Consider the following 10,261-nt stretch of genomic DNA (forward strand, 5'->3'; position numbering starts at 1 on the left):
CACATTTTGGCAACTCTTACCATATTTCAAACGTTTTCGTTATTGTATTTCTTATGGGATCTGTGATCAGTGATCTTTGATGTTATTGTTGTCATCGTTTTGAGGCCCCGTGAACCCTACTCATATAATATGGCAAACTTATTTGATAAATGTTATGTGTGTTCTGACTGCAGCAAGTTCTGACTCCGGGAGATCTAGCTAAGATCATTAATAAATGTGGCTGCACTCAACGACAGATTTTCAATGTGGATGAACTTGCCTTCTACTGGAAGAAGACGCCATCTAGGACTTTCATAGCTAGAGAAGAGGAGTCAGTGCCCGGCTTCAAAGGACGGGCTGGCTTTTGTTAGAGGCTAGGGCAGCAGGTGACTTTAAGCTGAAGTCAGTGCTCATTTGCCATTTCTGAAAATCCTAGGGCCCTGAAGAATTCTGCTAAATCTACTCTGCCCGTGCTCTACAAATGGAGCAACAAAGCTTGGGTGACAGCACATCTGCTTACAACATGGTTTACTGACTATGTTAAGCCCACTGTTGAGACCTACTACTCAGATAAAGATTCCTTTCAAAATATGACTGCTCAGTGATGATACTTCTGGTCACCCAAGAGCTCTGATGAAGATGTACAATGAGATGGATATTGTTTTCATGCCTGCTAACACAACGCCCATTCTGCAGCCCATGGATTAAGGAGTAATTTTGACTTTTAAGTCTTATTATTTAAGAAGTACGTTTCATGAGGCTATTGCTGCCATCGATAGTGATTCCTCTGATGGATCTGGGCCAAGGAAAATGAAAACCTTCCGGAAAGGATTCACCAGCTAGATGCCATTGAGGACGTATGTGATTCATAAGAAGAGGTCAAAATATCTGCATTTATAGGAGTTTGGAAGAAGTTGATTCCAACCCACATGGATGTCTTTGAGGGGTTCTAGACTTTAGTGGAGGAATTAATTGCAGATGTGGTGGAAATAGCAGAACTAGAATTAGAAGTGGAGCCCAAAGATGTGACTGAATTTCTACAATCTCATGGTAAAACTTTAACGGATGAGAAGTTGCTTCTTATGGATGAGCAAAGTGGTTTCTTGGGATGGAATCTATTCCTGGTGAAGACTGTTGAAATGACAACAAAGGATTTATCTAATATCATCACATAAACTTAGTTGATAAAGCAGGAGAAGGGTTTAAGAGGATTGACTCCAATTTTGAAAGAAGTTCTACTGTGGGTAAAATGCTATCAAACAGCATCTCATGCTAAAGAGAAATCATTCATGAAAGGAAGAGTCAATCAATGCAGCAAACTTCATTGTTGTCTTATTTTGAAAAATTGCCACAGCCATCCCAACCTTCAGCAACCACCACCCTGATCAGTCAACAGCCATCGACACTGAGGAAAGACCCTCCACCAGCAAAAAGATGATTACCCACCGAAAGCTCAGACAATGGTTAGCAATCTTTAACACTAAAGTATTTTTAAATTAAGGCATATACAGTGTTTTTTGGGACATCACACTATTGAATCTTAATAGATTACAGTATAGTGTAAACATGACTTTTGTATGCACTGGGAAACAAAAAAAAATCGCTTGACTCATTTGATTGCAGTGGTCTGGAACTGAACTGACAACATCTCCAAGGTACCCCTCTTATATCCTACAACTTTGCTGAATTCATTTATCCGTTCTAACAATGTTTTAATGGATTCCTCAGGATTTTCTGGATATAATTTCACGCCATCTGTGAATATAGTCGTGCTGCTTCCTTTTCAATGTGGTTGCCTTTTATATCTTTTTCTTGCCTAAATCGCTCTGGCTAGAACATTTAGTACAGTGTTGAGTAGCAATGATGAGAGCAGGCATCCTTGTCTTGTTCTGATCTTAGGGGGAAAGCATCCAATCACTCTCTGTTAAGCATGATGTTAACTATGGGTTTTCATGGACGATCTTTATCAGGTTGAGGATGTTTCCTTCTATTCATAGTTTGTTTTTTTTTTTTAAAGATTTTATTTATTTATTTGACAGAGATAGAGACAGCCAGCAAGAGAGGGAACACAAGCAGGGGGAGTGGGAGAGGGAGAAGCAGGCTCATAGCGGAGGAGCCTGATGTGGGGCTCGATCCCATAACGCTGGGATCATGCCCTGAGCCGAAAAAGGCAGACGCTTAACCGCTGTGCCACCCAGGTGCCCCCATAGTTTGTTTTTTATCCTGTTGGATTTTGTCAAATGCTTGTGTCCACTGAAATGGTCATGACTGTTTTGTCCTTTACTTTTTCTATATTTTATTGAGATTGAGATGATGTATACTCTTTTCACCTCAAATAATTTAAAAGACAACTGCATAAAGCCATAATTACAGAACTACCGTTAGGCTCATAATGGATAAGGATAGAATTTGCATGACAATACTACAGAGGAGTTAGGAAGAGAACTATATTTGAGCAGTTTCTGTATACTATTGGAGTTAAGTTAATATTCATCTGAAATTGTTCTTTAAGTTAAAATGCATATTGTTTTCTCCAGAGCAGCCGATAAAAGGAACTCCAAATATATAGGGTTTTTTAATTATAAAAATCATTTATTTGGTATGGTACTATATAATAACTCCTTTTTACTTGAGTTCTTTTAACATCTATTTCTTTACACTGGAACAAAATAACATTTTTTATAAAGTCTGAAAGTTAATTATTAAATGCTTGTGAATTGCTTAACTACATTTAACTAGCATTTCTTTTTTTTCTTTTTTCCTTTTTTTAGTTTTATTTAAATTCAATTAATTAACATATAGTGTACCGTTAGTTTCAGAGGTAGACTTCAGTTATTCATCAGTTGCAAACAACACCTAGCGCTCATTACATCCCGTGCCCTCCTTAATGCCCATCACCCAGTTTCCCCACCCCCCCACCTACCTCCCCTCCAACAACCCTCAGTTTGTTTCCTATAGTTAAGTCTCTTATGGTTTGTCTCTCTCTCTGATTTCATCTTATTTTATTTTTTTCTCCCTTCCTCTATGATCCTCTGCTTTGCCTCTTAAATGCCACACAGGAGTGAAATCTTACGTTAATTGCCTTTCTCTGATTGACTTATTTCACTTAGCATAATACCTTCCAGTCCCCAAATATATAGATTTTTTTTTAACAAAAAAGGAAAATGGTACACCTGAAAACATCTATTTAACACAAAAGAAGGCAATAAGAGGACAGAGGCACAAAAAAGCTATGTAGAGCAGATAAACGACAAAATGGCAGATGTAAAGCCAATGGATTAAACACTCCAATAGAAAGGCAGAAATTGCCAGACTGGATTTCAAAAAGGCAGAATCTGTGTGCTGTCTACAGGAGACACACTAAATTCAAATATACAAATAGGTCGAAACTAAAAGGATGGAAAAAGATAGACAATGTAAATAGATACCAAAAGAGAGCTACAGTGGCTATACTAATGCCAGAAAAAATTAAGGGGGAAAAGGTTACTAGGGACTAAAAGAAACATTTTATAATATTAAAAGCAATCATTCATCACGAAGGTAAGATGATCATAAACATAGATGCATCTAGCAAGACAGCCTAAACTATATGATACAGAAAGTGAGTGAGTTGGAAGGGAGACTTCAATACTTTTAATTTGCTTGACTTAGTTGACACTTGTAGAAAATTCCAGCCAACAGCAAGGGAATATACATTTTTTTTTTCCTGGGACCATGACCCAAGCCAAAGGCAGACACTTAACTGAATGAGCCACCCAGGCATCCTGAATATACATTTTTCAATTGCACAGGAAACATTCTCTATGATAGCCCATGATCTATCTATTATGTATCTAATTTATGCTTGGCCATAAAACGAGTCTCAATACATGTAAGAGAATTGAAATCACATAAAGTATATTCTCTGACTATAAGGGAATGAAATTAGAAATCAACACCTTTCAAAAAATGGAAAATCCATAAGCATTTGTAAATTAAACAACAGGTTTCTAAATAACCCCTGAGTCAAAGAAGAAATCACAAGTTAAATTAGAAAGTCCTTAGGAACTGAGTGAGAAGGATATCACAATAAATCAAACTTTACGGGACGTAGCTAAAGCAGTACTGCTTAGAGGGAAAGTTATAGCTTTAAGCACATCTATTAGCAAAGAAGAAAGATCACAAATCAACAATCTAAGCTTTTGTCTTCAGAAACTAGATACAGAAGAGAAACCTGAGCATGAAATAATGGAAAATAGGAAGATCGTATTCTGGAGTGGGAACCAACTAGAGTTGGTTCTCTGAAAGGAGCAACAAAATTGTCAAATGTTAACTAGACCAACAGAAAGAGAGAAAGAGAGAGAGAAAACAGATCACCAAAATCAGGAATGAAGGGAGGCACCATTAGCCCCAGAAAAATTTAAAGAATTATATAAAGAACTACAGTGAAAAATTTTATGCCAACAACTGAAACAACTAAGATGAAACGGGAAAATTCCTAGAAAGACAGAAAGCACTGAAACTGACTCAGGAAGAATAGGATAATTAAAATAGACCTACAACAAATAAGGAGATGAAATTGATAATTCAAAAATCTTTCTATGAAGAAAAGCAAAGACCCAGATGGCTTATCTGGTACATTTTATCAAACATTTGAAGAAATAATTCCAATACGTCACAAACTTTTCTAGGAAATAGAGGAGGAGGGAATGCTTCCTGACTATTAGGCTGGAATTACCCTAATAGCAAAGCCAGACAAAAACATTACAAGAAAAAACAACCATTGCAGCCTTACTCCAATAACCGCACTAGCCCCTTTGAAAGTCCCTCAGTTCCTAAACACCTCTGCCTCTGAAACCCACCAATGCCTACATGAGTGGCTCCAAAAACTTACGTAAGACCAGCACTGGCTGCGTTTCAGGAGACTGTCCCTTGCAAGTACAGCTCTCCCTTGCAAGCAAACAGGAAGTTCACCTTGCTTGCTTCAGATAACAAGTTCAACTTACGGAGAATTCACAATCTTTTTGCTGGATCAACTCCAATTTACAATTTGTTATTAATTCAGGCTTGTGGATGGCAGATACACTAATGTAGCTTTGAGATGACCAAACTCAATTTTTCTAATTTTTGTGGTGATCGCTACCATCCCCTTTTTTGTATGTATATATATGAACTCCAAAATGCCAAAATGTGAGTGTAAATTTTGTGATGAATTTTCTGAACAACTGACATTTATTAAAGAAAAATTCTTCAGAGCTCTTTGTAATACACGCAATTATTCATTTAATATAAAAAATGATGGAAACTCAGATATAAGCCAGCATATTCTAAGCACTGAGCATAAGAGATGCATGATTTCTTCAACTAACATCAGAGAAAGTGGTAACACATTTTTTGATTAATGAAGATAAAATAATCACAGAAAAAGTTGTTGTAATGGATGGCTTTGTACACTGTATATCATCAGACTTCCAGATCAAATGACTGGCCATACTGCTTCTAGAATATTTGCTGTTTTTAAGGTCGTGAAGAAGGGGAGCACCTGGGTGGCTCAGTCAGTTAAGTGTCTGACTCTTGATGATCTCAGGGTCCTGGGATCAAGCCCCGAGGTGGACTCCAGCGCTCCATGGGGAATCTGCTTGGGATTCTGTCTCCCTCTTCTTCTGCCCCTCCCCCTGCTTGTGCTCTCTCTCTCTCTCTCTAAAATAAATAAATATAAAAAATCTAAAAAAAAAAAAGCCTTGAAGAGGGAACTCGGCAAGTTCAGGTCAGCCAACTGTAGAGTCAGAGACCTCCTGTAGCCACAGGGAAGATTGTGTTGAAAATAAGACTCAGGATCTTTAGGGGGAACAAAGTTGCAAAGGAAACTGAATGCATAGCTTCAACGCTCCCCAGTGCTAAAGTTCAGAACTCTGAGAAGCAACTTCTCTAGTGTATTTAATACGTTGTGCTTTCAACCTACCCCAAAGTGACAAAATAAGTCATTTATTTATTTATTTATTTATTTAGAGAGCACAAGCTGGGGGAAGAGCAGAGAGAGCAGAAGAAGCAGACTCCCCACTGAGCAGGGAGCTCCATGCAGAACTTGATCCCAGGACCCTGAGATCATGACCTGAGCCGAAGGCAGATGCTTAACCAACTGAGCCACCCACGTGCCCCAAGTCAGTTATTTAAATATATATGTATCTTTGAAAACATGTAGCATAGTTGTAGTTTTTAAAAACGGCAAAAATGACATTGTATTATAAATTGCATTTTCTTTTTCACTCAACGTTAAGTTCCCAGGTCTTAATTGCTATACATAAATTTAGTTCAATTGCTTTTATCTGATGTGTAGTATACAGCTGACCCTTGAACAACACAGGTTTATGGATCTATCTATACATGGGTTTTTTCAATAAATACAGTACAGTACTGTGAACGTATTTTCCTTATGATTTCCTTAACACTTTCTCCTCTAGCTTAGTTTACTATAAGAATACAGCATATAATACTTGTAACATTCAAGATGAGTTAATGATTGTTGATGTTATCCGTAAGGCTTCCCATCAACAGTAGGCTTGGAGTAGTTAAGTTTTGGGCGTGTCAAAAATTACACACAGATTTTCAAATGTGCAGTGGGGGTCAGCGCCCTAACCCCTGCTCCATTCAAGGATCAACTGTGCATCCATTTTATTCACCCATTGCCCTAGTAATGAACAACTACATTATAATCTTTTCTTCCTATCACAAAATGTCAAAGAGTATCTTCACACATGTTGCCTTATGGGGTTAAATGAGACTTTCAGTGGGCTTCTGTTCCACTTGTCCATGACCACCTTCTTCTTTCCCTTTAGCCCCACTTGTCCTATCTGCCAAGAGTCCTTCTCTTATCTTCCTACCTAAAGAAGACCCTCCTCAGTTATTCTTTTAATCCCCGGTTTGTTTCCTTCACAGCATATATAAAAAGTTTGAAGTATTTTTGGGGTGCCGGGGTGGCTCAGTCGGTTAAGGGTCCAACTCTTGGTTTCGGCTCAGCTCATGATCTCGGGGTCGTGAGATCAAGCCCTACATCAGGCTCCACACTCAGCAGGGAGTCTGCTTGAAGTTCTCTCTCCCTCTTTCTCTGCCCCTCCTCCTGCTCTCTCTAAAATAAATAAATAAATCTTTTTTTTTAAAAAGATTTTATTTATTTATGTGACAGAGAGACAGCCAGCGAGAGAGGGAACACAGCAGGGGAGTGGGAGAGGAAGAAGCAGGCTCCCAGCGGAGGAGCCCGATGTGGGACTCGATCCCAGAACGCCAGGATCATGCCCTGAGCCGAAGGCAGACGCTTAACGACTGCGCTACCCAGGCGCCCCAATAAATAAATCTTTTAAAAAATTGAAATATTTTATTCTATTTTCTTTCTCTCTCCCCCGCTGGAATCTAAGGTCTGTGAGGGCAGGTATGTTGTCTTGTACACTTTTGTATCCTCAGCACCTAGATCACTGTGTGGCGTTAAGTACATGACATCAGAACTTGACAATTACACAGTATAAGAAAGGGTTAACCCCACTGGATTCAAAGACAAGCATATATGACCTATTTTCATACTTCCATGTGGGCTTCTACAAGGTTCACAAGAGATTTAGGATTTAGGTAAATATATTTTCCCTGCAATGTTGTCACTGGACGGTCCACAGTTGACACTATGCGTAAGTGGGGGTTAAGAAAGTACTTTATTAACCTGGCTCCAAAGCCCTTCCACTCGAGGCAGTGGAAATTCACAAGGAGTTTGCAGCCTGTCCTATTCCCTCCAGAACCTCAGAATTAAATCCCTCAGCACCCCTTTACTCCCCTCCTCACATACACGTGGCAAAGTGCTTTGTGTACCAGGGAACTCTTCTAGCACCGTCTGGAGGCGCTGAGTCCTGCTTAATAATCCTGTGCTGTATGAATCCCCTAACAACCAGTGTCAGGAAACACGGGAGGGATGGGGGACGTTATCCATCTTGGGTGGTGTGGGATGCAGGGGGGTCCTTTGTGACTTGCTGTCGAACAGGGAATGAGGCATGCTGAGGCCTTTGATGACCTGGACGTGATGGAGATAATCTGACCCATTGTTTCGTCACGAGCAGCCCTTGATGATATAGCACAGTGGAGAGTGGTTGGTTTTTTTTTTTTTTTTTTAAGACAAACTCCTTTGGTGTTGCTGAAAGATGGACTCGGCCTATTTTCCATAACGACCAAGGAGAGTAAGTTGCTATGTACTTTGTGTTAGGAGTTGAAGCGGTTCAGCAGAATAGTTAAACGCATGTACTTTGAAACAAGCAAGGCCTAGACTGAATCTTGGTGTTGCTACTTGTTAACTGTGACCTAGAGCAAGTAACCAAAGATTGATCACTTTACAGAGTTGTTTAGATTATTAAATGAGGAGACCACGGGTATACAGGACTTGGCACATCATGAATATTTGATTGATGGCTAAACACAAATGAAAAATCTAATTTTTTTTTTAAGATTTTATTTATTTATTTGACAGAGATAGAGACAGCCAGCGAGAGAGGGAACACAAGCAGGGGGAGTGGGAGAGAAAGAAGCAGGCTCCCAGCAGAGGAGCCCGATGTGGGGCTCGATCCCAGAACGCCGGGATCACGCCCTGAGCCAAAGGCAGACGCTTAACCGCTGTGCCACCCAGGCGCCCCTGAAAAATCTAATTGAATACAGATTGGTAATTATCAGTAATAGGCAACTTAAAACAGAGGTTATAACTCTGCAAAGGAGTTTTATTTGAGAGAGAGCGAGCACACAATCGGAGGAGCATGGAGCCCTATGTGGGGCTGGATCCCACCACCCTGAGATCATGATCTGAGTCGAAATCGAGAGTTCGACTGAACAAGCCACCCAGGTGCCCCTTCATTGGGCTGCCTTGTAACATTGTGTCCCTGTTTAAGCAGAAATGTGCACTGTCTTGACCACATTCTCTTACATCTTCTTGAGACAAAAATTTCTCAGCAAAAAGAAAAAAAAAGTAAGTTTTCTTTGGTGTCAGCTTCAATTTATGCCTCTATACAGGCAGCAAGGTGAGCCCCACTTTACCTTGCAGGATGGCCCAGTATGGGCAATCATTTGTAGAACCAGGAGATTTCACGTTTTGGGCAAAATTGGTTGGCATAACTTGGTGGCTCCAGGCACCACAGTATGCCGTGGCTACCTGTTTCAGGACCTCATCTCTAACTGGTGTATAGTCAAGAGCAGGGTAATGGCTGGGAACGGATCTAGTCGGGGACAGCATCTTAGAGATGGACCTGGAAGGATGGTCAACAAGATTTAAAGTTGTAGGTACAGAAATGTTGGCTATTCCAGACGAGAATAATATTGTCCGTTTCATTCTATAGCATAAAGAATTTTCACTTCCAATTTTTCAGTTATCTTTTCAACTCCACTTCTTCACTTCTTGAAGTGTGACATGATCTCCGTGAGGATTTATGTATTTTCAACTTCACTTTGTGAAGGCCTGTGGTACAATCTCCGTGACGATTCAATTTATCCCAAGAAGGTGGTCCAAGCTTCTAAGGATATCACATTACTAAATTACAGGGACTTTCTTTCACCTAACAATATACGAGAGTTCACATCTTCAACATGCTATTTAGTCTATGCCCGAAACCGTCCAACCCTGCTCTCCCAAATTCGATTTCTGGCTTTCCCTTTTATTCAGTGAATCCTTGTCAGAATACAGAATCCCCTTGACACTTTTCAGTACTAAGGATACCTGACCCCTTCCCTGCGTTTGGCACTGCCTTTTTTCCTTCATGTAAGCCTTTCTCCCCCCAGCTTTCTCTGACACCATAGTCTCGGCTCTCCTCTCCTTCTGATCATTCCTTCTCAGGCGCTTTTCCTCTGTCCCTTAAAAGCCTTTCCTAGGGCTCAGACTGGTTCTCTTTTCTTTACACACTCACAATGGAGAACTGTTTAGGGATTCTTAGAATTGCAAAATACTTTAGTTGAGATCAGCAAGCCCCCTTACTTGATGCTCACTAGCTCTCAGACGTGTCTCTCTGCCTCGGTTAAATGAAACCCACCCAGCAGGGACACAAAAATGGGACCTTGTTAGGGAAACTGTCCAGCTACCATCTGCCCAGGAAGCAGGGACCCAAACAGGAAGAACCCTGTAAGGAGTCTCAGCTAAAACTTCCTCATTTTTTTGTTGCGTTCTTCTGATGAGGTGCACAGGCCTCAAAAAGAGAAGCACCCCTGAGTTTGTTTTCTGAGACATCCTCTTTATTTATCTCCCTCCGTTTTAGATTGGAAGCTCCCAGGCGGGCTGGACTACTCGTAT

This window comes from Ursus arctos, unplaced genomic scaffold (assembly GCF_023065955.2).
Source record: "Ursus arctos isolate Adak ecotype North America unplaced genomic scaffold, UrsArc2.0 scaffold_5, whole genome shotgun sequence".
Lineage (NCBI taxonomy): Eukaryota > Metazoa > Chordata > Mammalia > Carnivora > Ursidae > Ursus > Ursus arctos.